Genomic DNA, 25,904 nt, shown 5'->3' on the forward strand with positions numbered 1-25,904 from the left:
TGGAAGGGAGGAGAACCAATTAAGGCGGGGGGTGGGGTGGAACGAGCAGCTGTCTACCCTTAGCAGGAGGGCTCCTGATTACATACCTCTCCTGCTGCTGCTGCTGGCTGTCCAGCAGCAGACTGAAGGTGGCTGCTGCTGTGCACAGGTATATAAAGGCTCAGAGCCTATTATGACACGCGCAGCCAGCGTTCCATTGCCACATTCCATCTACTGCAGGCAGGATACCTGGCTGGCTGAATGTCGCTGAGAAGCTCACAGAGACCGCCATAAGCAACAGTTTAACAGAATGCCACAGACTAATCAACCAAACTTTTTGGGTTGGGTTCTCTTTTATAGTCTGCAGGCATTAAATGAAAGAAGTCAGTGTTCCAGCAGAAGGAGACAACGTTTCAGAAAAGGCATTGTAGCAAACCAAAAAAGAAATTTTAAGCGCAGCAGAGTAACCAGCGCACATACCTGTTAGCTCAGGTGAGTTTAAAAGGCTGCTGTTGATAACAAGGGCATTTGCTAAATAGATGGTGTGTGTGCAACAATATACTGAAAGGTCAATTATATTGTGCAGCTTATCTCACCACCTGTAGTTATTTAGGTGAAAGCTCCAAAATGCTTGCCTAATATGTCTGTTTATCCAAAAGGAAGTAAAAAGGGAGAGCTAGAAAGATAGCATTGCATCACATTACATGGCAATGCAATGCACAGTTGCTGAAGTTGAACCAAAATGAGCTTGTAATCTGGCTTCTGCAACTTTGAACATGAAAAATCCAATGAGGAGAAGAAAAGCAAAGCCAAAGAGTCCATCCCAAAATCCGACAAACAAGCAAAATGAACAAAAAACATTGAATTCAATTCTTTCTGATTTTAGAAACTGCATTAAAGAAGGGGTGCACCGGTCCTGGAGATACTGCAATACCAGGTCAATGCGTGGAGTGGACAGAGCAAGCTCTTTTTCCATCTCCCTGTTCTAAAAATCCATTTAATATATGGTCCCCAGATAGGGGACGTATCAGATATTAAACTGATAAGAACAGATACTACACTTGATCTTAGCCAAAAGGCCGAGAAGCGATAACCAGAATTGGTTTCAAACTACGGAGCCACCCAAGGATCCTGAAAAGTCCATTTGTGGAGATGAGCTCCTGGACTCCCGTTAAGAAGACATGTTGTCAACCTCTAGATCCCTTACATGCCTGCACTTTTCGGCTTGCTGCTGCTGCAATCCACGCGTTTTAGATCTGCATAACTCCACCTCTTTAAACACAGCACCTTCACCCCCTGCTGTTCCCACCCGCCTCAACACCGTTGGAAGGGAGGAGAACCAATTAAGGCGGGGGGTGGGGTGGAACGAGCAGCTGTCTACCCTTAGCAGGAGGGCTCCTGATTACATACCTCTCCTGCTGCTGCTGCTGCTGGCTGTCCAGCAGCAGACTGAAGGTGGCTGCTGCTGTGCACAGGTATATAAAGGCTCAGAGCCTATTATGACACGCGCAGCCAGCGTTCCATTGCCACATTCCATCTACTGCAGGCAGGATACCTGGCTGGCTGAATGTCGCTGAGAAGCTCACAGAGACCGCCATAAGCAACAGTTTAACAGAATGCCACAGACTAATCAACCAAACTTTTTGGGTTGGGTTCTCTTTTATAGTCTGCAGGCATTAAATGAAAGAAGTCAGTGTTCCAGCAGAAGGAGACAATGTTTCAGAAAAGGCATTGTAGCAAACCAAAAAAGAAATTTTAAGCGCAGCAGAGTAACCAGCGCACATACCTGTTAGCTCAGGTGAGTTTAAAAGGCTGCTGTTGATAACAAGGGCATTTGCTAAATAGATGGTGTGTGTGCAACAATATACTGAAAGGTCAATTATATTGTGCAGCTTATCTCACCACCTGTAGTTATTTAGGTGAAAGCTCCAAAATGCTTGCCTAATATGTCTGTTTATCCAAAAGGAAGTAAAAAGGGAGAGCTAGAAAGATAGCATTGCATCACATTACATGGCAATGCAATGCACAGTTGCTGAAGTTGAACCAAAATGAGCTTGTAATCTGGCTTCTGCAACTTTGAACATGAAAAATCCAATGAGGAGAAGAAAAGCAAAGCCAAAGAGTCCATCCCAAAATCCGACAAACAAGCAAAATGAACAAAAAACATTGAATTCAATTCTTTCTGATTTTAGAAACTGCATTAAAGAAGGGGTGCACCGGTCCTGGAGATACTGCAATACCAGGTCAATGCGTGGAGTGGACAGAGCAAGCTCTTTTTCCATCTCCCTGTTCTAAAAATCCATTTAATATATGGTCCCCAGATAGGGGACGTATCAGATATTAAACTGATAAGAACAGATACTACACTTGATCTTAGCCAAAAGGCCGAGAAGCGATAACCAGAATTGGTTTCAAACTACGGAGCCACCCAAGGATCCTGAAAAGTCCATTTGTGGAGATGAGCTCCTGGACTCCCGTTAAGAAGACATGTTGTCAACCTCTAGATCCCTTACATGCCTGCACTTTTCGGCTTGCTGCTGCTGCAATCCACGCGTTTTAGATCTGCATAACTCCACCTCTTTAAACACAGCACCTTCACCCCCTGCTGTTCCCACCCGCCTCAACACCGTTGGAAGGGAGGAGAACCAATTAAGGCGGGGGGTGGGGTGGAACGAGCAGCTGTCTACCCTTAGCAGGAGGGCTCCTGATTACATACCTCTCCTGCTGCTGCTGCTGGCTGTCCAGCAGCAGACTGAAGGTGGCTGCTGCTGTGCACAGGTATATAAAGGCTCAGAGCCTATTATGACACGCGCAGCCAGCGTTCCATTGCCACATTCCATCTACTGCAGGCAGGATACCTGGCTGGCTGAATGTCGCTGAGAAGCTCACAGAGACCGCCATAAGCAACAGTTTAACAGAATGCCACAGACTAATCAACCAAACTTTTTGGGTTGGGTTCTCTTTTATAGTCTGCAGGCATTAAATGAAAGAAGTCAGTGTTCCAGCAGAAGGAGACAACGTTTCAGAAAAGGCATTGTAGCAAACCAAAAAAGAAATTTTAAGCGCAGCAGAGTAACCAGCGCACATACCTGTTAGCTCAGGTGAGTTTAAAAGGCTGCTGTTGATAACAAGGGCATTTGCTAAATAGATGGTGTGTGTGCAACAATATACTGAAAGGTCAATTATATTGTGCAGCTTATCTCACCACCTGTAGTTATTTAGGTGAAAGCTCCAAAATGCTTGCCTAATATGTCTGTTTATCCAAAAGGAAGTAAAAAGGGAGAGCTAGAAAGATAGCATTGCATCACATTACATGGCAATGCAATGCACAGTTGCTGAAGTTGAACCAAAATGAGCTTGTAATCTGGCTTCTGCAACTTTGAACATGAAAAATCCAATGAGGAGAAGAAAAGCAAAGCCAAAGAGTCCATCCCAAAATCCGACAAACAAGCAAAATGAACAAAAAACATTGAATTCAATTCTTTCTGATTTTAGAAACTGCATTAAAGAAGGGGTGCACCGGTCCTGGAGATACTGCAATACCAGGTCAATGCGTGGAGTGGACAGAGCAAGCTCTTTTTCCATCTCCCTGTTCTAAAAATCCATTTAATATATGGTCCCCAGATAGGGGACGTATCAGATATTAAACTGATAAGAACAGATACTACACTTGATCTTAGCCAAAAGGCCGAGAAGCGATAACCAGAATTGGTTTCAAACTACGGAGCCACCCAAGGATCCTGAAAAGTCCATTTGTGGAGATGAGCTCCTGGACTCCCGTTAAGAAGACATGTTGTCAACCTCTAGATCCCTTACATGCCTGCACTTTTCGGCTTGCTGCTGCTGCAATCCACGCGTTTTAGATCTGCATAACTCCACCTCTTTAAACACAGCACCTTCACCCCCTGCTGTTCCCACCCGCCTCAACACCGTTGGAAGGGAGGAGAACCAATTAAGGCGGGGGGTGGGGTGGAACGAGCAGCTGTCTACCCTTAGCAGGAGGGCTCCTGATTACATACCTCTCCTGCTGCTGCTGCTGCTGGCTGTCCAGCAGCAGACTGAAGGTGGCTGCTGCTGTGCACAGGTATATAAAGGCTCAGAGCCTATTATGACACGCGCAGCCAGCGTTCCATTGCCACATTCCATCTACTGCAGGCAGGATACCTGGCTGGCTGAATGTCGCTGAGAAGCTCACAGAGACCGCCATAAGCAACAGTTTAACAGAATGCCACAGACTAATCAACCAAACTTTTTGGGTTGGGTTCTCTTTTATAGTCTGCAGGCATTAAATGAAAGAAGTCAGTGTTCCAGCAGAAGGAGACAACGTTTCAGAAAAGGCATTGTAGCAAACCAAAAAAGAAATTTTAAGCGCAGCAGAGTAACCAGCGCACATACCTGTTAGCTCAGGTGAGTTTAAAAGGCTGCTGTTGATAACAAGGGCATTTGCTAAATAGATGGTGTGTGTGCAACAATATACTGAAAGGTCAATTATATTGTGCAGCTTATCTCACCACCTGTAGTTATTTAGGTGAAAGCTCCAAAATGCTTGCCTAATATGTCTGTTTATCCAAAAGGAAGTAAAAAGGGAGAGCTAGAAAGATAGCATTGCATCACATTACATGGCAATGCAATGCACAGTTGCTGAAGTTGAACCAAAATGAGCTTGTAATCTGGCTTCTGCAACTTTGAACATGAAAAATCCAATGAGGAGAAGAAAAGCAAAGCCAAAGAGTCCATCCCAAAATCCGACAAACAAGCAAAATGAACAAAAAACATTGAATTCAATTCTTTCTGATTTTAGAAACTGCATTAAAGAAGGGGTGCACCGGTCCTGGAGATACTGCAATACCAGGTCAATGCGTGGAGTGGACAGAGCAAGCTCTTTTTCCATCTCCCTGTTCTAAAAATCCATTTAATATATGGTCCCCAGATAGGGGACGTATCAGATATTAAACTGATAAGAACAGATACTACACTTGATCTTAGCCAAAAGGCCGAGAAGCGATAACCAGAATTGGTTTCAAACTACGGAGCCACCCAAGGATCCTGAAAAGTCCATTTGTGGAGATGAGCTCCTGGACTCCCGTTAAGAAGACATGTTGTCAACCTCTAGATCCCTTACATGCCTGCACTTTTCGGCTTGCTGCTGCTGCAATCCACGCGTTTTAGATCTGCATAACTCCACCTCTTTAAACACAGCACCTTCACCCCCTGCTGTTCCCACCCGCCTCAACACCGTTGGAAGGGAGGAGAACCAATTAAGGCGGGGGGTGGGGTGGAACGAGCAGCTGTCTACCCTTAGCAGGAGGGCTCCTGATTACATACCTCTCCTGCTGCTGCTGCTGGCTGTCCAGCAGCAGACTGAAGGTGGCTGCTGCTGTGCACAGGTATATAAAGGCTCAGAGCCTATTATGACACGCGCAGCCAGCGTTCCATTGCCACATTCCATCTACTGCAGGCAGGATACCTGGCTGGCTGAATGTCGCTGAGAAGCTCACAGAGACCGCCATAAGCAACAGTTTAACAGAATGCCACAGACTAATCAACCAAACTTTTTGGGTTGGGTTCTCTTTTATAGTCTGCAGGCATTAAATGAAAGAAGTCAGTGTTCCAGCAGAAGGAGACAACGTTTCAGAAAAGGCATTGTAGCAAACCAAAAAAGAAATTTTAAGCGCAGCAGAGTAACCAGCGCACATACCTGTTAGCTCAGGTGAGTTTAAAAGGCTGCTGTTGATAACAAGGGCATTTGCTAAATAGATGGTGTGTGTGCAACAATATACTGAAAGGTCAATTATATTGTGCAGCTTATCTCACCACCTGTAGTTATTTAGGTGAAAGCTCCAAAATGCTTGCCTAATATGTCTGTTTATCCAAAAGGAAGTAAAAAGGGAGAGCTAGAAAGATAGCATTGCATCACATTACATGGCAATGCAATGCACAGTTGCTGAAGTTGAACCAAAATGAGCTTGTAATCTGGCTTCTGCAACTTTGAACATGAAAAATCCAATGAGGAGAAGAAAAGCAAAGCCAAAGAGTCCATCCCAAAATCCGACAAACAAGCAAAATGAACAAAAAACATTGAATTCAATTCTTTCTGATTTTAGAAACTGCATTAAAGAAGGGGTGCACCGGTCCTGGAGATACTGCAATACCAGGTCAATGCGTGGAGTGGACAGAGCAAGCTCTTTTTCCATCTCCCTGTTCTAAAAATCCATTTAATATATGGTCCCCAGATAGGGGACGTATCAGATATTAAACTGATAAGAACAGATACTACACTTGATCTTAGCCAAAAGGCCGAGAAGCGATAACCAGAATTGGTTTCAAACTACGGAGCCACCCAAGGATCCTGAAAAGTTCATTTGTGGAGATGAGCTCCTGGACTCCCGTTAAGAAGACATGTTGTCAACCTCTAGATCCCTTACATGCCTGCACTTTTCGGCTTGCTGCTGCTGCAATCCACGTGTTTTAGATCTGCATAACTCCACCTCTTTAAACACAGCACCTTCACCCCCTGCTGTTCCCACCCGCCTCAACACCGGTGGAAGGGAGGAGAACCAATTAAGGCGGGGGGTGGGGTGGAACGAGCAGCTGTCTACCCTTAGCAGGAGGGCTCCTGATTACATACCTCTCCTGCTGCTGCTGCTGCTGGCTGTCCAGCAGCAGACTGAAGGTGGCTGCTGCTGTGCACAGGTATATAAAGGCTCAGAGCCTATTATGACACGCGCAGCCAGCGTTCCATTGCCACATTCCATCTACTGCAGGCAGGATACCTGGCTGGCTGAATGTCGCTGAGAAGCTCACAGAGACCGCCATAAGCAACAGTTTAACAGAATGCCACAGACTAATCAACCAAACTTTTTGGGTTGGGTTCTCTTTTATAGTCTGCAGGCATTAAATGAAAGAAGTCAGTGTTCCAGCAGAAGGAGACAACGTTTCAGAAAAGGCATTGTAGCAAACGAAAAAATAAATTTTAAGCGCAGCAGAGTAACCAGCGCACATACCTGTTAGCTCAGGTGAGTTTAAAAGGCTGCTGTTGATAACAAGGGCATTTGCTAAATAGATGGTGTGTGTGCAACAATATACTGAAAGGTCAATTATATTGTGCAGCTTATCTCACCACCTGTAGTTATTTAGGTGAAAGCTCCAAAATGCTTGCCTAATATGTCTGTTTATCCAAAAGGAAGTAAAAAGGGAGAGCTAGAAAGATAGCATTGCATCACATTACATGGCAATGCAATGCACAGTTGCTGAAGTTGAACCAAAATGAGCTTGTAATCTGGCTTCTGCAACTTTGAACATGAAAAATCCAATGAGGAGAAGAAAAGCAAAGCCAAAGAGTCCATCCCAAAATCCGACAAACAAGCAAAATGAACAAAAAACATTGAATTCAATTCTTTCTGATTTTAGAAACTGCATTAAAGAAGGGGTGCACCGGTCCTGGAGATACTGCAATACCAGGTCAATGCGTGGAGTGGACAGAGCAAGCTCTTTTTCCATCTCCCTGTTCTAAAAATCCATTTAATATATGGTCCCCAGATAGGGGACGTATCAGATATTAAACTGATAAGAACAGATTTTTTGATTGAAGCTGCATCCAAGGCACTGAAAAATGTGACCGAAGTCACACCAAAACAGCGCACGAGGCGAGGATTCATGTGGACCCTTCCCGGAGGAGAGGGTCCCCAATAAACCATCCCCATCCCTCCGAGCCAGAAGGCCACAGCGAGGGTCAGGGATCTCCGATGCTCTCCCTAGCCGAAGCCGGAGAAGAGCCGTTTTCGTGCTCCCAGCTTCCATCTAGGCTGCCACCCTAGTGGAGCTGGAGCCTGTGTTGGTTTCTCAGCCCAAAGCTGACCGGACCTCCGACCGGGTTTATAAAAATTCCCCTTCCTAGCCCGGAGGCCAGGAATAGGGGGGGTTGCTCAGAAAGTATGATTGGCAAAGGTGCGGCGTGCTACGAAGCCAAGTCTTTCTGGGGTTCCCAGTCCCAGTAAGCTTGGACTCCCACCAGGGCGCCTACTCCTGGGGCACATTGCTCCAAAGCCCTCACACTTACCCAGCCTAGTGACTTCGATCCTGGAGGGCCATGTTTTCCATCAGATAACTCTATGAGCCACCTGGCGTACTAACAAGTGCACCAAACCAGTGTGTAATATGCATCAATTTACTAGGGCAGCCCAAGGACAAAACTGCCTTTTCAAAAGATACTACACTTGATCTTAGCCAAAAGGCCGAGAAGCGATAACCAGAATTGGTTTCAAACTACGGAGCCACCCAAGGATCCTGAAAAGTCCATTTGTGGAGATGAGCTCCTGGACTCCCGTTAAGAAGACATGTTGTCAACCTCTAGATCCCTTACATGCCTGCACTTTTCGGCTTGCTGCTGCTGCAATCCACGCGTTTTAGATCTGCATAACTCCACCTCTTTAAACACAGCACCTTCACCCCCTGCTGTTCCCACCCGCCTCAACACCGTTGGAAGGGAGGAGAACCAATTAAGGCGGGGGGTGGGGTGGAACGAGCAGCTGTCTACCCTTAGCAGGAGGGCTCCTGATTACATACCTCTCCTGCTGCTGCTGCTGCTGGCTGTCCAGCAGCAGACTGAAGGTGGCTGCTGCTGTGCACAGGTATATAAAGGCTCAGAGCCTATTATGACACGCGCAGCCAGCGTTCCATTGCCACATTCCATCTACTGCAGGCAGGATACCTGGCTGGCTGAATGTCGCTGAGAAGCTCACAGAGACCGCCATAAGCAACAGTTTAACAGAATGCCACAGACTAATCAACCAAACTTTTTGGGTTGGGTTCTCTTTTATAGTCTGCAGGCATTAAATGAAAGAAGTCAGTGTTCCAGCAGAAGGAGACAACGTTTCAGAAAAGGCATTGTAGCAAACCAAAAAAGAAATTTTAAGCGCAGCAGAGTAACCAGCGCACATACCTGTTAGCTCAGGTGAGTTTAAAAGGCTGCTGTTGATAACAAGGGCATTTGCTAAATAGATGGTGTGTGTGCAACAATATACTGAAAGGTCAATTATATTGTGCAGCTTATCTCACCACCTGTAGTTATTTAGGTGAAAGCTCCAAAATGCTTGCCTAATATGTCTGTTTATCCAAAAGGAAGTAAAAAGGGAGAGCTAGAAAGATAGCATTGCATCACATTACATGGCAATGCAATGCACAGTTGCTGAAGTTGAACCAAAATGAGCTTGTAATCTGGCTTCTGCAACTTTGAACATGAAAAATCCAATGAGGAGAAGAAAAACAAAGCCAAAGAGTCCATCCCAAAATCCGACAAACAAGCAAAATGAACAAAAAACATTGAATTCAATTCTTTCTGATTTTAGAAACTGCATTAAAGAAGGGGTGCACCGGTCCTGGAGATACTGCAATACCAGGTCAATGCGTGGAGTGGACAGAGCAAGCTCTTTTTCCATCTCCCTGTTCTAAAAATCCATTTAATATATGGTCCCCAGATAGGGGACGTATCAGATATTAAACTGATAAGAACAGATTTTTTTTTGATTGAATATATCTTTTATTAGCACAAAAAATAAGTTAACAGACAGTGTACAGTGCCGCAGCCCAGTACACACAGAATTCTACATCATATTTACATAGCATGAGGATACGACGCACTAACTAGACACATCACACCCCTATGCTACACAAAACACTCAATCTGAAAGAAAAAGCATGTCAATCAATACAGTACGACGAACCGTGATAAGGGATGGGGATTGGGAAAAAGGGGATGGGGAGGGGAAAATCACAGGCCCGAAGCTTTATTGAAAGACAAGACACATAAGGGGAGAGGGGGAGGAGGGGTTTAGTCCTCGTCCTCGTCCTCCGGACCGTCCATGATGGAATAGTCTCTGAGCAGGCTGTGGATCAGCCTGCGGCAGTCCTGGATGGACATCCTCTCCCTCCTCAAGATGAGCCGGTTCCTGGCGACCCAAACGGCATCCTTGAAGCAGTTCATAAGGCGCCAAGCCTCCTGGATGGCTCCGACGGTATGAACCCCAGGGAAGAGTCCGTAAAGCACAGAATGGTGCGATAGGCTCGCCCTGGGGACAGAGTTCCTCAGGTCGTCCTCAAGTGCAGTCAATAGGCGCTGTGCAAATCCGCAGTCCCAAAAAGTGTGCAAAGATGTTTCCTCCACGAAGGGGCACCTTGGGCAGTACCGGGTCTTGCACAGGTTCCGGGCATGCATGAATGACCGGACGGGCAGTCGGCCCTGAATCGCCATCCACGACAAGTCCTTGTGCCCGTTGGTCAGCCTGTCAGACGACACATTTGTCCACACAGTCTCCAGCGTGTCCTGGTGAAGTCCTGTGATGTTCTCCACGTCATCCTTGGCTCTGATTAGCTTGTGGATAGTTTTGGGCTTCCACAAGTCGGGCTTGAGTCCCTCCAGTTGATGCTCCCCCACAAATCGAACGACGTCTCCGTAGAACCATGGCGTCGTCCAGTTGTAGGGGAAGGAGCTGTCCCACTTGTCCCAGCCGAGTCGCCTCCAAAGAGGAAGCAGGAAGAAGCGAGACATGGACCTGCCCGCGGAGCCATTCTTGACTTGCAAAGTCCGGCGGACACAATCACACACAAAAGAGGATCGCAGGAGGGTGGGGATATCTGGAACGCCCTTCCCACCCTTGCGAGGCTCCTTGTACATGACGGCCCGCCTGACTCTGTCCATCTTGGATCCCCAGACAAAGTGAAACACTGTCCTGGTAATGGCCCTGCACACAGTGACGTGTGGGGGCCAGGCCTGCGCCGTGTACTGCAAGACGGGCAGGACCTCATTACGCAGGACGAGTGCCTTACCCTCACAAGTGAGGTGTCTGAGGCTCCAGAGTCCGATCCGTTGCTTCACCTTGGCCAAGCGTTCTTGCCAGGACTTGAGGGCCGCTCCTTCCTTCCCGAACCAGACTCCCAGCACCTTGAGGAAATCCGGTTGAATGTTGAAGGGGAAGGGGGCGGAGGAGGCCGGCTGCCAATCCCCGAAGAGCATGGCTTCCGACTTCCTGCAGTTGACTTTGGCCCCTGAAGCCCGGCCGAACCTCTCACACGTCTGGACGAGGGCGTCGACTGAACCACGATCAGCGCAGAAGACGGTGACGTCGTCCATGTAGAGCGAGCACTTGACCTCGTGTCGTCCCGGACCCGGTGCGGTGATCCCTCTGATCTCTCCATTCTGCCGGATAGCCTCTGCGAAGAGTTCTATAACACAAACAAAAAGAAGAGGTGATAGAGGGCAGCCTTGTCTGACCCCAGAGAGGACAGGGAAGGGGTCAGTCTTCCAGCCGTTCACCAACACCGAGCTGTGGATATCAAAATACATCAGACGGACATACGAACAAAACATGTTACCCAAACCTAACCGGTGCAGAGCTCGGCCCATGAACTCGTGGGAAACCCGGTCGAAGGCCTTCTCCTGATCCAAGGAGACCAGGGCCGCGTGTGCGCGGCGGACCTTGATGTACTCGACCGTGTCCCGCACGAGAGCGAGGCTGTCTGCGATGCGACGTCCAGGGATGCCGCAGGTCTGGTCCGGGTGGATGATCCGTCCGATGACCGTCTTAAGTCGTGTCGCCATCGTCTTGGCCAGGATCTTGTAGTCCACGTTGAGCAGAGTGATGGGACGCCAATTCCTCAGGTCGCACCTCTCTCCCTTCCGCTTGTACAGGATCGTGACCATTCCTTCCCTCAAAGATGGAGGCATTCTACCCTCCACCACCATCTACTCGTACAGGTCCAACAGGTCCGGACAGATGAGGTCTCCCAGCGCTACATAGAGCTCCGCTGGAAGACCATCACTGCCCGGGGTCCTGCCGGTCCTAAAGGATTTAGCGGCAGAGAGCAATTCGCCCACCATCAGAGGTTTGTCCAAGGCTGCCGTGCCTGCAGGATCAAGATGGTTAGTGATACCTGACAGGAACTTATCAGCAGCGTCGGGGTCGGTAGTCTTGTGGGAGTAGAGTTCGCTGTAGAAGTCGCTGACGACCCTCATCACGTCCTCCTTCCCACGTCGCATGTTTCCGCTCTCGTCTCGCAGCTCGTTCAGGGGCGTGTGACCGGCATGAAGTTTCCTGAAAAAGAATGAGTTACATTTCTCACCCTTCTCCAGATTCTCCACTTTGGAACGGAAGATGATTCGCTTGGACTCCTCCTCAAAGTGCCTTTTCAGGCTCTTCTTGGTCTCCTCCAGCTCCTCCCTCACGTCCCAGCCGCAGTGAAGAAGGTCCTGCAGCGACCGCAGCTCGCGCTGCAGCCCTCTGAAGTCCCTCCTCTTCTCACACGCCTGTTGTCGACCCTTGGCCTGAAAGAAACAGCGAAACTCAAGTTTAACATATTCCCACCAATCAGAGACTGTTTGGAAACTACCCTTGTAGGACTGCCACATTGCGTAGGCTGCTCTCAGCTCCTCCACGACTTCATCCTGAGCCAGCAGAGCACAATTCAGCTTCCAGGAGCCGGGGCCGGACGGAAAACCGTCGCCGAGGACACCTTGTAAGTGAATGGCTCTGTGGTCGGAGAAGAAGCAGGAGACCATCGAGTGCCTACTCTGCCTGACTGCCCGAGAGGTGAACACAAAGTCAATCCTGGAGCGGAGTGAGCCATCGGGTCGGCTCCACGAATAGTTCGTGGAGCCTCTCCCCATGGAGCCCACCACGTCCTGAAGAGAGGCCTCGGTTACCATCTCGATGAGCAGCTTGGACGTGATGTCCAACTTGGCAGATGTGCCAGAACTACGACCGTCCTCCTCGATGGGGCAGTTGAAATCCCCGGCCATCACTAAGGTCCTGGTGGTGGCAAGCTGAAGCTGCAGGGTCTGGAAAAGCTCCAAACGCTCATTCTTCAGTGGGGACGCATACACGTTGATGAACCTGACAGGTTCTCCCGCCCAGTTGCCATCTACAACAAGAGCCCTGCCGCAGATGAGCTCCTGGACGGACTCAAGCGTGAATGCGCCCCCCCTGATCAGAATTGCGACCCCCGCAGACTTGCAGTCACCCCCACCGGACCAGTAGGATGGACCGTGGGACCACTCCCTGGCCAGATGTTTGAAGGACCTAGAGGAGGGAAGGGAACATTCCTGCAACATATAAACATCACACAACTGGGAAGTAAGGAAGGCATAAATAGTCTGACGTCTGAACTTGTCCTTGATGCTCCTGACATTAATGGAAAATAAGTTAATATTAGCCATCATGTAGGGAAAAAAGAAAAAGTTAGCGCAGGCAATACACCTTAGTTACCACTCCGGTCGGGTGGTCCCTCGTCGGTGTTGACTGCTGGTGACGGGATCACCAGCAGGCCCTCTTCCTCCATCTGGTCAAGCAGCGCGGCCTCAATCTCGGCGACCACCAGTTCCTCCTCTTCTGGCTCGGCCACCAGGGTCTCAACCATGTGCTCCATCTCTTCTGGCTCAGGGAGGGTATCCTCCTTTTCGCCTACGAAATCCAGAATCTTCTTTTTGGAGGATTCAGTAGCAGGGCTGTCCTCCACCTTCCTCTTTCCCCGGGTTGGAACTGGGGAGACAAGAAGGGGAAAATCCTCCTCGGAATAGATAGCGGCGGGTGGAGGAAAGGTTAATTCCACCGCTACCATGGTCTGGGGAGGGAGAGTGGCTGCCGGGGCAGGGGAAAGGACACCTGCTGAGGAGTAGGGGAAGGAGGAAGAGGAAGTGGAATCCTCAGCAGGGGTGGCCGGGGTGGGGGGGGATTGGACGGGGGTGGCAGGGGGAGGGATCGAGAGAGGGGTGACAGAACTCTTACCCTCCTTTGACTTTTTCTTCTGCTTCGGAGCTGCTGGGACCGTCGCTGGGGCTTTGGCCACCGACTCCTTGACCGCTTTGGCCTTGGTCGTCTCGGCCTTGGCCGCTGGGGCCTTGGTCGTCGCGTCCTTGACCTTCACAGGCCTGGTCGTCGGGGCCTTGTCCTCCGTAGCTGGGGTCGTCGCAACCACCGATGCCCAGGATCTCTCACGCCTGGGGCAATCCTTGTACAGATGAGCCGCCAGCCCACACAGGTTGCAGGACGTCTTCTTCGGGCAGTCCTTCGAGCTGTGTCCCGTCACTCGACAAATCCTGCAGGCATCCTCCTTGCAGTCCTTCATCTCGTGGCCGTTCTTGCCGCATCTCCTGCAGTTCCGCGGCATGTCCGGGTAATAGATGAGGCCGTAGGAGTTGCCCAGGGAGAATGTCGGGGGCAGGTGCCGAAGTCCGTCTGAGTACGCCAGGTCCCTGTGAAGTCTAACGGTCACCGACCACTTACCTGTCCAGAAGCCGAGTCCATTCAGGATGTGAGAGGGTTCCTTCACAACCAAACAGAAGCGTCTCAGGAAGGTACAGATGTCTTGGCCTGGGGTGTGCGGGTTGCGCATGGAGACCGTGATCCTCCTTTCATCCCTCTGGATAGGGCAGCTACCTGTAAAGGCAGAGAAAGAATTATCCGGTCCTTTTGCGCTTACCATTTCCCAGAACCTCCTGCAGGTGTTCACAGTGGCGAAGGTGACGAAGAAGATCCCCGTCAAGAAGGTCTGGATGCTGAGGGTGTCCGACCTGGAGAAGCCTCGATCCAGCAGCATCTTCTGGCAGAACACGTCCGAGGACATGTCCGGCACCCTCCCATCCACTTCCTTCAGCTTCAGGGCCACCGTCTGCCGCATCCATGGCTCCAGGGCTGGAGCTTCGTGGCGGGGCTTCTGGGGTCCCTTCTGCTGGCCAGTCGTGGAGGCAGAGTCCTTGGGGTCAGAATCGGCTCCTGGCTGGGCCCTCCTGGCTGTCCCCAGCTCCAGGCTCTTCTTTTCGGCCTTCCTCGCAGCGCTTGCCATGGCTTTCCTCCTGCAGTTACTTCTTGGAGCTGGATCTGGAACTCTTCCCGGAATGGGTGGAGCTATGCAGATTCTTCTCCCGTCGTGTTCTGGACAAATTCCCCGAAAGGTCTTTGTCTCGATGATTTTCTTCCTCGAAGATTCCACAGGACAGCCCGATTCTTCTCCGAGTCTTCGTCTTCTTCTGGATTCTTTAGAGCTTCTTCCTCCCACCGATATCCGCCTTCGTTCTCTGATGTCAGCTGGGCTCCGAAGCTCTTCTCCTTCCGAGTTCGATCGCTCTCGTCAAGTGTAGATCGTAGCTCTTGTGTTCTTAAAAGAACAGATACTACACTTGATCTTAGCCAAAAGGCCGAGAAGCGATAACCAGAATTGGTTTCAAACTACGGAGCCACCCAAGGATCCTGAAAAGTCCATTTGTGGAGATGAGCTCCTGGACTCCCGTTAAGAAGACATGTTGTCAACCTCTAGATCCCTTACATGCCTGCACTTTTCGGCTTGCTGCTGCTGCAATCCACGCGTTTTAGATCTGCATAACTCCACCTCTTTAAACACAGCACCTTCACCCCCTGCTGTTCCCACCCGCCTCAACACCGTTGGAAGGGAGGAGAACCAATTAAGGCGGGGGGTGGGGTGGAACGAGCAGCTGTCTACCCTTAGCAGGAGGGCTCCTGATTACATACCTCTCCTGCTGCTGCTGGCTGTCCAGCAGCAGACTGAAGGTGGCTGCTGCTGTGCACAGGTATATAAAGGCTCAGAGCCTATTATGACACGCGCAGCCAGCGTTCCATTGCCACATTCCATCTACTGCAGGCAGGATACCTGGCTGGCTGAATGTCGCTGAGAAGCTCACAGAGACCGCCATAAGCAACAGTTTAACAGAATGCCACAGACTAATCAACCAAACTTTTTGGGTTGGGTTCTCTTTTATAGTCTGCAGGCATTAAATGAAAGAAGTCAGTGTTCCAGCAGAAGGAGACAACGTTTCAGAAAAGGCATTGTAGCAAACCAAAAAAGAAATTTTAAGCGCAGCAGAGTAACCAGCGCACATACCTGTTAGCTCAGGTGAGTTTAAAAGGCTGCTGTTGATAACAAGGGCATTTGCTAAATAGATGGTGTGTGTGCAACAATATACTGAAAGGTCAATTATATTGTGCAGCTTATCTCACCACCTGTAGTTATTTAGGTGAAAGCTCCAAAATGCTTGCCTAATATGTCTGTTTATCCAAAAGGAAGTAAAAAGGGAGAGCTAGAAAGATAGCATTGCATCACATTACATGGCAATGCAATGCACAGTTGCTGAAGTTGAACCAAAATGAGCTTGTAATCTGGCTTCTGCAACTTTGAACATGAAAAATCCAATGAGGAGAAGAAAAGCAAAGCCAAAGAGTCCATCCCAAAATCCGACAAACAAGCAAAATGAACAAAAAACATTGAATTCAATTCTTTCTGATTTTAGAAACTGCATTAAAGAAGGGGTGCACCGGTCCTGGAGATACTGCAATACCAGGTCAATGCGTGGAGTGGACAGAGCAAACTCTTTTTCCATCTCCCTGTTCTAAAAATCCATTTAATATATGGTCCCCAGATAGGGGACGTATCAGATATTAAACTGATAAGAACAGATACTACACTTGATCTTAGCCAAAAGGCCGAGAAGCGATAACCAGAATTGGTTTCAAACTACGGAGCCACCCAAGGATCCTGAAAAGTCCATTTGTGGAGATGAGCTCCTGGACTCCCGTTAAGAAGACATGTTGTCAACCTCTAGATCCCTTACATGCCTGCACTTTTCGGCTTGCTGCTGCTGCAATCCACGCGTTTTAGATCTGCATAACTCCACCTCTTTAAACACAGCACCTTCACCCCCTGCTGTTCCCACCCGCCTCAACACCGTTGGAAGGGAGGAGAACCAATTAAGGCGGGGGGTGGGGTGGAACGAGCAGCTGTCTACCCTTAGCAGGAGGGCTCCTGATTACATACCTCTCCTGCTGCTGCTGCTGCTGGCTGTCCAGCAGCAGACTGAAGGTGGCTGCTGCTGTGCACAGGTATATAAAGGCTCAGAGCCTATTATGACACGCGCAGCCAGCGTTCCATTGCCACATTCCATCTACTGCAGGCAGGATACCTGGCTGGCTGAATGTCGCTGAGAAGCTCACAGAGACCGCCATAAGCAACAGTTTAACAGAATGCCACAGACTAATCAACCAAACTTTTTGGGTTGGGTTCTCTTTTATAGTCTGCAGGCATTAAATGAAAGAAGTCAGTGTTCCAGCAGAAGGAGACAACGTTTCAGAAAAGGCATTGTAGCAAACCAAAAAAGAAATTTTAAGCGCAGCAGAGTAACCAGCGCACATACCTGTTAGCTCAGGTGAGTTTAAAAGGCTGCTGTTGATAACAAGGGCATTTGCTAAATAGATGGTGTGTGTGCAACAATATACTGAAAGGTCAATTATATTGTGCAGCTTATCTCACCACCTGTAGTTATTTAGGTGAAAGCTCCAAAATGCTTGCCTAATATGTCTGTTTATCCAAAAGGAAGTAAAAAGGGAGAGCTAGAAAGATAGCATTGCATCACATTACATGGCAATGCAATGCACAGTTGCTGAAGTTGAACCAAAATGAGCTTGTAATCTGGCTTCTGCAACTTTGAACATGAAAAATCCAATGAGGAGAAGAAAAGCAAAGCCAAAGAGTCCATCCCAAAATCCGACAAACAAGCAAAATGAACAAAAAACATTGAATTCAATTCTTTCTGATTTTAGAAACTGCATTAAAGAAGGGGTGCACCGGTCCTGGAGATACTGCAATACCAGGTCAATGCGTGGAGTGGACAGAGCAAACTCTTTTTCCATCTCCCTGTTCTAAAAATCCATTTAATATATGGTCCCCAGATAGGGGACGTATCAGATATTAAACTGATAAGAACAGATACTACACTTGATCTTAGCCAAAAGGCCGAGAAGCGATAACCAGAATTGGTTTCAAACTACGGAGCCACCCAAGGATCCTGAAAAGTCCATTTGTGGAGATGAGCTCCTGGACTCCCGTTAAGAAGACATGTTGTCAACCTCTAGATCCCTTACATGCCTGCACTTTTCGGCTTGCTGCTGCTGCAATCCACGCGTTTTAGATGTGCATAACTCCACCTCTTTAAACACAGCACCTTCACCCCCTGCTGTTCCCACCCGCCTCAACACCGTTGGAAGGGAGGAGAACCAATTAAGGCGGGGGGTGGGGTGGAACGAGCAGCTGTCTACCCTTAGCAGGAGGGCTCCTGATTACATACCTCTCCTGCTGCTGCTGCTGGCTGTCCAGCAGCAGACTGAAGGTGGCTGCTGCTGTGCACAGGTATATAAAGGCTCAGAGCCTATTATGACACGCGCAGCCAGCGTTCCATTGCCACATTCCATCTACTGCAGGCAGGATACCTGGCTGGCTGAATGTCGCTGAGAAGCTCACAGAGACCGCCATAAGCAACAGTTTAACAGAATGCCACAGACTAATCAACCAAACTTTTTGGGTTGGGTTCTCTTTTATAGTCTGCAGGCATTAAATGAAAGAAGTCAGTGTTCCAGCAGAAGGAGACAACGTTTCAGAAAAGGCATTGTAGCAAACCAAAAAAGAAATTTTAAGCGCAGCAGAGTAACCAGCGCACATACCTGTTAGCTCAGGTGAGTTTAAAAGGCTGCTGTTGATAACAAGGGCATTTGCTAAATAGATGGTGTGTGTGCAACAATATACTGAAAGGTCAATTATATTGTGCAGCTTATCTCACCACCTGTAGTTATTTAGGTGAAAGCTCCAAAATGCTTGCCTAATATGTCTGTTTATCCAAAAGGAAGTAAAAAGGGAGAGCTAGAAAGATAGCATTGCATCACATTACATGGCAATGCAATGCACAGTTGCTGAAGTTGAACCAAAATGAGCTTGTAATCTGGCTTCTGCAACTTTGAACATGAAAAATCCAATGAGGAGAAGAAAAGCAAAGCCAAAGAGTCCATCCCAAAATCCGACAAACAAGCAAAATGAACAAAAAACATTGAATTCAATTCTTTCTGATTTTAGAAACTGCATTAAAGAAGGGGTGCACCGGTCCTGGAGATACTGCAATACCAGGTCAATGCGTGGAGTGGACAGAGCAAACTCTTTTTCCATCTCCCTGTTCTAAAAATCCATTTAATATATGGTCCCCAGATAGGGGACGTATCAGATATTAAACTGATAAGAACAGATACTACACTTGATCTTAGCCAAAAGGCCGAGAAGCGATAACCAGAATTGGTTTCAAACTACGGAGCCACCCAAGGATCCTGAAAAGTCCATTTGTGGAGATGAGCTCCTGGACTCCCGTTAAGAAGACATGTTGTCAACCTCTAGATCCCTTACATGCCTGCACTTTTCGGCTTGCTGCTGCTGCAATCCACGCGTTTTAGATCTGCATAACTCCACCTCTTTAAACACAGCACCTTCACCCCCTGCTGTTCCCACCCGCCTCAACACCGTTGGAAGGGAGGAGAACCAATTAAGGCGGGGGGTGGGGTGGAACGAGCAGCTGTCTACCCTTAGCAGGAGGGCTCCTGATTACATACCTCTCCTGCTGCTGCTGCTGCTGGCTGTCCAGCAGCAGACTGAAGGTGGCTGCTGCTGTGCACAGGTATATAAAGGCTCAGAGCCTATTATGACACGCGCAGCCAGCGTTCCATTGCCACATTCCATCTACTGCAGGCAGGATACCTGGCTGGCTGAATGTCGCTGAGAAGCTCACAGAGACCGCCATAAGCAACAGTTTAACAGAATGCCACAGACTAATCAACCAAACTTTTTGGGTTGGGTTCTCTTTTATAGTCTGCAGGCATTAAATGAAAGAAGTCAGTGTTCCAGCAGAAGGAGACAACGTTTCAGAAAAGGCATTGTAGCAAACCAAAAAAGAAATTTTAAGCGCAGCAGAGTAACCAGCGCACATACCTGTTAGCTCAGGTGAGTTTAAAAGGCTGCTGTTGATAACAAGGGCATTTGCTAAATAGATGGTGTGTGTGCAACAATATACTGAAAGGTCAATTATATTGTGCAGCTTATCTCACCACCTGTAGTTATTTAGGTGAAAGCTCCAAAATGCTTGCCTAATATGTCTGTTTATCCAAAAGGAAGTAAAAAGGGAGAGCTAGAAAGATAGCATTGCATCACATTACATGGCAATGCAATGCACAGTTGCTGAAGTTGAACCAAAATGAGCTTGTAATCTGGCTTCTGCAACTTTGAACATGAAAAATCCAATGAGGAGAAGAAAAGCAAAGCCAAAGAGTCCATCCCAAAATCCGACAAACAAGCAAAATGAACAAAAAACATTGAATTCAATTCTTTCTGATTTTAGAAACTGCATTAAAGAAGGGGTGCACCGGTCCTGGAGATACTGCAATACCAGGTCAATGCGTGGAGTGGACAGAGCAAACTCTTTTTCCATCTCCCTGTTCTAAAAATCCATTTAATATATGGTCCCCAGATAGGGGACGTATCAGATATTAAACTGATAAGAACAGATACTACACTTGATCTTAGCCAAAAGGCCGAGAAGCGATAACCAGAATTGGTTTCAAACTACGGAGCCACCCAAGGATCCTGAAAAGTCCATTTGTGGAGATGAGCTCCTGGACTCCCGTTAAGAAGACATGTTGTCAACCTCTAGATCCCTTACATGCCTGCACTTTTCGGCTTGCTGCTGCTGCAATCCACGCGTTTTAGATGTGCATAACTCCACCTCTTTAAACACAGCACCTTCACCCCCTGCTGTTCCCACCCGCCTCAACACCGTTGGAAGGGAGGAGAACCAATTAAGGCGGGGGGTGGGGTGGAACGAGCAGCTGTCTACCCTTAGCAGGAGGGCTCCTGATTACATACCTCTCCTGCTGCTGCTGCTGGCTGTCCAGCAGCAGACTGAAGGTGGCTGCTGCTGTGCACAGGTATATAAAGGCTCAGAGCCTATTATGACACGCGCAGCCAGCGTTCCATTGCCACATTCCATCTACTGCAGGCAGGATACCTAGCTGGCTGAATGTCGCTGAGAAGCTCACAGAGACCGCCATAAGCAACAGTTTAACAGAATGCCACAGACTAATCAACCAAACTTTTTGGGTTGGGTTCTCTTTTATAGTCTGCAGGCATTAAATGAAAGAAGTCAGTGTTCCAGCAGAAGGAGACAACGTTTCAGAAAAGGCATTGTAGCAAACCAAAAAAGAAATTTTAAGCGCAGCAGAGTAACCAGCGCACATACCTGTTAGCTCAGGTGAGTTTAAAAGGCTGCTGTTGATAACAAGGGCATTTGCTAAATAGATGGTGTGTGTGCAACAATATACTGAAAGGTCAATTATATTGTGCAGCTTATCTCACCACCTGTAGTTATTTAGGTGAAAGCTCCAAAATGCTTGCCTAATATGTCTGTTTATCCAAAAGGAAGTAAAAAGGGAGAGCTAGAAAGATAGCATTGCATCACATTACATGGCAATGCAATGCACAGTTGCTGAAGTTGAACCAAAATGAGCTTGTAATCTGGCTTCTGCAACTTTGAACATGAAAAATCCAATGAGGAGAAGAAAAGCAAAGCCAAAGTGTCCATCCCAAAATCCGACAAACAAGCAAAATGAACAAAAAACATTGAATTCAATTCTTTCTGATTTTAGAAACTGCATTAAAGAAGGGGTGCACCGGTCCTAGAGATACTGCAATACCAGGTCAATGCGTGGAGTGGACAGAGCAAGCTCTTTTTCCATCTCCCTGTTCTAAAAATCCATTTAATATATGGTCCCCAGATAGGGGACGTATCAGATATTAAACTGATAAGAACAGATTTTTTTTTTTTTTTTTTAATTTGGCTATCCCCTCACAGGGATAAAACCAGTTTTATTTAAAAATTACACAGATGTACAGAAATAAAAGCAACATTTTACATCATTACAAATTTTTATACATTGTCTCGAAACATACGAGACTTAAAAACATAAATTATTCAAATAGGATAAAAATTTGCATATATTCAAATTAATAAAATGTTACAAAAATTCAAAATGTGTTCCATACATTGACATCCCATTTTAGGGAGATATTTGGATTATTTTTTTTATCTAATAAAAAATATACATACATTTCACTTAAACAAAAACTAAAAACATCATTTAAAGACAATTCATCATGATTAAAAATTAAAATATTTTGGGCTTTCCAGAGAGCTATTTTGGCGCAATTTATTGTCTTCCATGCCATAATTTTTTGGTCTTCTGTTGGGCATTCCATAAGTCCATAAAGTATTGTGGCGTAGTTAAAGTCTTTGAGGTCTGCCACTTTTTCCATCAGAGGGAGCAATTTTCTCCAGAACGCTTTTGCAAAAGGACAAGTCCATAGTAGATGTTTCACTGATTCCTCCTCTTGACATCCGCTTCTTGGGCAAATGGCAGACCTCACGAGTCCTCTTCTATGTTGGAATGCCCGGCACGGAAGACATTGGTGTGCGCAGCTCCAAGCCAAATCTTTCTGTATATTAAAAAGATATTTTGCATTAATGACTTTCCATATATTCAATATTTGTTCATCATCATAGCGCTCAATGTTACATAACTCTTCATTTTTACAAAGACTTTTAATTAATTTCTTACTATTTTGTAGATCTCCCGCTTCTTTACCCCCTAAATTAAAATGAATCACTATTTTTTCTAAAATTAAATAATGCGTTGGCAGTTTAAAAGCATATGGAGATGATAAAACCGTTTCAAACCACCCAAACTTTCTCATAAAAAAACCAGTGTTATAACGCATAAAAAAGGACCAATAGTGATTTTTAAAAAGGGCATTAAAACAGAAGCAAAAAAATTTAATTAAAAGGAACCTACTAAAATCTGGAAAGTCTTTCCCACCTTTGAGCTTTGGTTTTGTTACAATTTCTCTTTTTAATTTCTCCATCTTAGAACTCCAGAAAAAAGTAAAACATGCTTTAGTGATCTTTTTTAAAATATTTACAGGGGGAGGGAAAACCAAACTCAAATACAATAAAAGAGGCAAAATGACCATTTTTATAATTAATACTTTACCCTCCATCGTTAATTTTCTCATATTCCACATACATATTTTCGTATTCACTTTCTGAGCTACCGCCTCCCAGTTATTTAGACCATTATTGGATTCACAGAAAGAAATACCTAAAATATTAATAGAGTCAGTTATTGGAATAAAAACATCGTGTAAAATCATCTCCCCAATATTTAAAATACTACTCTTATTAAAATTAACCTTAAAACCAGAAGCTGTACAAAAGGATTGGATCTGTTTGAGTGAGTTTTGTAGTGATGGTGCATCTCGGCAAAGGACCGCCACATCGTCCATGTAACCCACCACTTTTGCTTCTGTTCCTTTGCTTCCAGGTAGAGGGATACCACATATTTGTCTATCTCTACGGATTGCACATAAAAGTGGCTCAAGAGCACAAATAAAAAGTAGTGGGGACAGGGGGCACCCCTGTTTTACCCCTGATTTTAAAAAAACATCTTGTGTCTTGAAACCATTTACTAAAATCTTACTTGTGCAGTCCTTATAAAACGCTTTAAGAGATAATAAAAACCTTTCTGGTATGCCCATTTTTTCTAAAACCTTAAAAAGATAAAAATGAGAAATCTGATCAAAAGCTTTTTCGAAGTCAATTGATAAAATTGCCATCTTCCCTTTTCTGTTTTTAATGTCTTCAATACAGTCTTTAACAAGGTTTAGATTGTCCCAGATACTGCGCTCAGGCACACCACATACTTGGTTTGAGTGGATTATTTTTCCTATAATTTTTTTAAGGCGGTTTGCACAAATTTTTGCCATTATTTTATAGTCACAGTTTAGTAGGGTTATAGGTCTCCAGTTTTTTAAGTCTGTCTTATCACCTTTCTTATATAATAATGAGACCTCCCCTTTTTTCCAGGATTTTAATAAAACCTTATCATTAAAAACTTCAGTAAAAACATAAAACAGATCCTCTTTTAAAATATCATAAAATTTTACATAAAACTCTATAGGAATACCGTCTGATCCAGGGACTTTTCCAATTTTAAAACTTTTTATGGTTTGTAAAATTTCTTCTTCTGTTATGTTTTTTGATAAAAACTCTTGGGAGGCGGTATCTAAAACAGATGTTATTTCTTCTAGAGAATTTTGCATTATATTTTCATCTATTCTTTTATCATTAAAAAGATTAAAATAGTAACCATGTACCTTTTCCAAAATTTTTCCCATATTTTTCTCTCCATCTATATCTTCAATTACTGTTTTTTTCTCTCTAATTTTTTTAAAAAAATATCTAGAACATTTTTCGTCTTCCTCCACGTGTTTTATTCTGGAGCGGAAAATGAGCTCTTTCCCTTTTTGTTCTAGTGATTTTGTTATTTCTTCTTTCAGTATTTTAATATCTTTTTCTACTTCTAGACCATTTTCTCTAAGTTTATATAAGGTCTGTAACCGGGTATTTAAATTATTATATAATTCTAGCTTTTCTTTTGCTTTATATATGCTTTTCTTAATAAAAAAATCTTTTATTTTTTTTTTCATTTTATCCCACCAGGCACTTATAGGGACATTTACATCTTTCTTCCTCCTGCAGTTTTTATAAAATTCAATAAAATCCGATAAAATCTTAGAATCATTTAAAAGGGATACATTCATTTTCCAAGTTTTTTTCCCACATTTTTTATTAGCATTAATTTTTACACTAAAAGATAAAAATTTATGATCTGAGAAGATATTATCGTGGGTTTCACATTTATCAGGTAAAATTTGTTCTGAACCGAATATAAAATCTATTCTTGAACTGCAATTTAAATTGCTCCAGGTAAAGCCGGCTTCTACTGAACTAGTCTTGTTGCATTCTTTATAAATATCAACAAGTCTAAAATCACTTAAAATATTACTTAACATACCGGTAGTTTTGTCATAGTTTCTACTTACGGCTGTAGAGCGCCGACTTTCACCCTTTAAAATACAATTAAAATCACCTGCCAAGATAAAAGGTTCAGAGGTATTAATAAATAATGGTAAAATCTCTAGCATGTCAGCTCTTTCATTTTTATCTGGGGACCCATAAAAATTTAAAAATTGCCATTTTACACCATTAATAAAAGCTTTAACTAATAACATACGACCTGGTAAAATCTCTTGGATAAAATCAATTTGAACGTTTCCCTTAAAAAGTATAGCTATCCCTGCTGATCCGGTAACATTTGACCCGGACCACACTGATGGGCCACATTTCCAATCCTCTTTGTATTTTTTGTAGGATACTGTGTGCGGGATATTGCATTCCTGTAAAAAGAAGACGGAAGCCGTAAGACAAGTTAAAAAATTAAATAATGTTACTCTTCTGGTTTTTGATTTTAGACCCCTCACATTGAGGGAAATGCCCTTAAGTTCTGCCATTGGAGGAAAGTAAAAAAATTATATAAAACAGAAATACGGAACTTACTTCCTATCCGCTGAACCGGCCAGACCACTTACGCTCGAGCTACTTCCCTCGTCCGAATTTATCGTAAGTAAGGACTCCATGGAGGAGGAACTTGACTCACCAAGACAATGACCCAACGCTACATGTGAGTAGCTTGGGAGACAACTAAGAGGAACAGCACCCTGGGTCTCCATGGGCTGGCCATTCAGATCCTTATCAGGTGGGTCCCCAGGTGGCTCCCCTGCACCCAGGGGAGGCCGACACACAGGGGAAGGTTGGGTACAAGGCAATGTACCCGAGCTCACGGAGCTGGCAAGGCCCGGCTCCCCACCGGGGTCAGCAGGGTCCGGGACTTTTGGGGGACCAACGTCCACCTCCCCACCAGGAGATGTGTCCATCTGATCCCCATCAGCCGCTCCATTCGAACCATCTTTCTTCCCTCTTTTCTTTTTATGGGGACCCACCGTAGTCCAGTTAGCCTCAGACTCAGGCCCAGGAAACCCAGTTTTTGCCTCGGGCTCGGTGTCAACCTTCTGCCGGTCTCTTTTGGTTTTACCGATCATGCCCTTTTGTTCCTTTTCTGCCTTTCTTTTAGCCTCCCTGTTGTCTTGGTGCCAACTTTTCCTCA

General features: G+C 45.8%; 12 non-coding genes and 2 pseudogenes across 12 annotated transcripts; all 14 read right to left on the reverse strand.

The window, feature by feature from the left end:
* Window positions 1–879: 879 nt before the first annotated feature.
* LOC141224670 (U2 spliceosomal RNA) lies at window positions 880–1,070 on the reverse strand. Its single transcript, XR_012292004.1, has one exon. It is a non-coding gene; the product is annotated as a U2 spliceosomal RNA (small nuclear RNA).
* A 1,115-nt stretch (window positions 1,071–2,185) lies between these two features.
* On the reverse strand, window positions 2,186–2,376 carry LOC141224671 (U2 spliceosomal RNA). The gene has a single exon (XR_012292005.1). It is a non-coding gene; the product is annotated as a U2 spliceosomal RNA (small nuclear RNA).
* A 1,112-nt stretch (window positions 2,377–3,488) lies between these two features.
* On the reverse strand, window positions 3,489–3,679 carry LOC141224672 (U2 spliceosomal RNA). The gene has a single exon (XR_012292006.1). It is a non-coding gene; the product is annotated as a U2 spliceosomal RNA (small nuclear RNA).
* A 1,115-nt stretch (window positions 3,680–4,794) lies between these two features.
* On the reverse strand, window positions 4,795–4,985 carry LOC141224674 (U2 spliceosomal RNA). The gene has a single exon (XR_012292008.1). It is a non-coding gene; the product is annotated as a U2 spliceosomal RNA (small nuclear RNA).
* Window positions 4,986–6,097: 1,112 nt separating this feature from the next.
* Window positions 6,098–6,288, reverse strand: LOC141224675 (U2 spliceosomal RNA). The gene has a single exon (XR_012292009.1). It is a non-coding gene; the product is annotated as a U2 spliceosomal RNA (small nuclear RNA).
* A 1,115-nt stretch (window positions 6,289–7,403) lies between these two features.
* LOC141224388 (U2 spliceosomal RNA) lies at window positions 7,404–7,585 on the reverse strand. The gene has a single exon (XR_012291814.1). It is a non-coding gene; the product is annotated as a U2 spliceosomal RNA (small nuclear RNA).
* A 524-nt stretch (window positions 7,586–8,109) lies between these two features.
* Window positions 8,110–8,225, reverse strand: LOC141224539 (U2 spliceosomal RNA; annotated as a pseudogene).
* Window positions 8,226–9,340: 1,115 nt separating this feature from the next.
* LOC141224412 (U2 spliceosomal RNA) lies at window positions 9,341–9,536 on the reverse strand. The gene has a single exon (XR_012291837.1). It is a non-coding gene; the product is annotated as a U2 spliceosomal RNA (small nuclear RNA).
* A 5,564-nt stretch (window positions 9,537–15,100) lies between these two features.
* LOC141224528 (U2 spliceosomal RNA) lies at window positions 15,101–15,178 on the reverse strand (annotated as a pseudogene).
* Window positions 15,179–16,287: 1,109 nt separating this feature from the next.
* On the reverse strand, window positions 16,288–16,478 carry LOC141225068 (U2 spliceosomal RNA). Its single transcript, XR_012292393.1, has one exon. It is a non-coding gene; the product is annotated as a U2 spliceosomal RNA (small nuclear RNA).
* A 1,115-nt stretch (window positions 16,479–17,593) lies between these two features.
* Window positions 17,594–17,784, reverse strand: LOC141225070 (U2 spliceosomal RNA). Its single transcript, XR_012292394.1, has one exon. It is a non-coding gene; the product is annotated as a U2 spliceosomal RNA (small nuclear RNA).
* Window positions 17,785–18,896: 1,112 nt separating this feature from the next.
* Window positions 18,897–19,087, reverse strand: LOC141225071 (U2 spliceosomal RNA). The gene has a single exon (XR_012292395.1). It is a non-coding gene; the product is annotated as a U2 spliceosomal RNA (small nuclear RNA).
* Window positions 19,088–20,202: 1,115 nt separating this feature from the next.
* Window positions 20,203–20,393, reverse strand: LOC141225072 (U2 spliceosomal RNA). The gene has a single exon (XR_012292396.1). It is a non-coding gene; the product is annotated as a U2 spliceosomal RNA (small nuclear RNA).
* A 1,112-nt stretch (window positions 20,394–21,505) lies between these two features.
* Window positions 21,506–21,701, reverse strand: LOC141224504 (U2 spliceosomal RNA). Its single transcript, XR_012291908.1, has one exon. It is a non-coding gene; the product is annotated as a U2 spliceosomal RNA (small nuclear RNA).
* Between the last annotated feature and the right edge of the window lie 4,203 nt (window positions 21,702–25,904).

The sequence above is a fragment of the Phyllobates terribilis genome, unplaced genomic scaffold (genome assembly GCF_046119375.1).
Source record: "Phyllobates terribilis strain yellow unplaced genomic scaffold, ASM4611937v1 Scaffold_393__1_contigs__length_1774422, whole genome shotgun sequence".
In the NCBI taxonomy this organism is placed as follows: Eukaryota; Metazoa; Chordata; class Amphibia; order Anura; family Dendrobatidae; genus Phyllobates; species Phyllobates terribilis.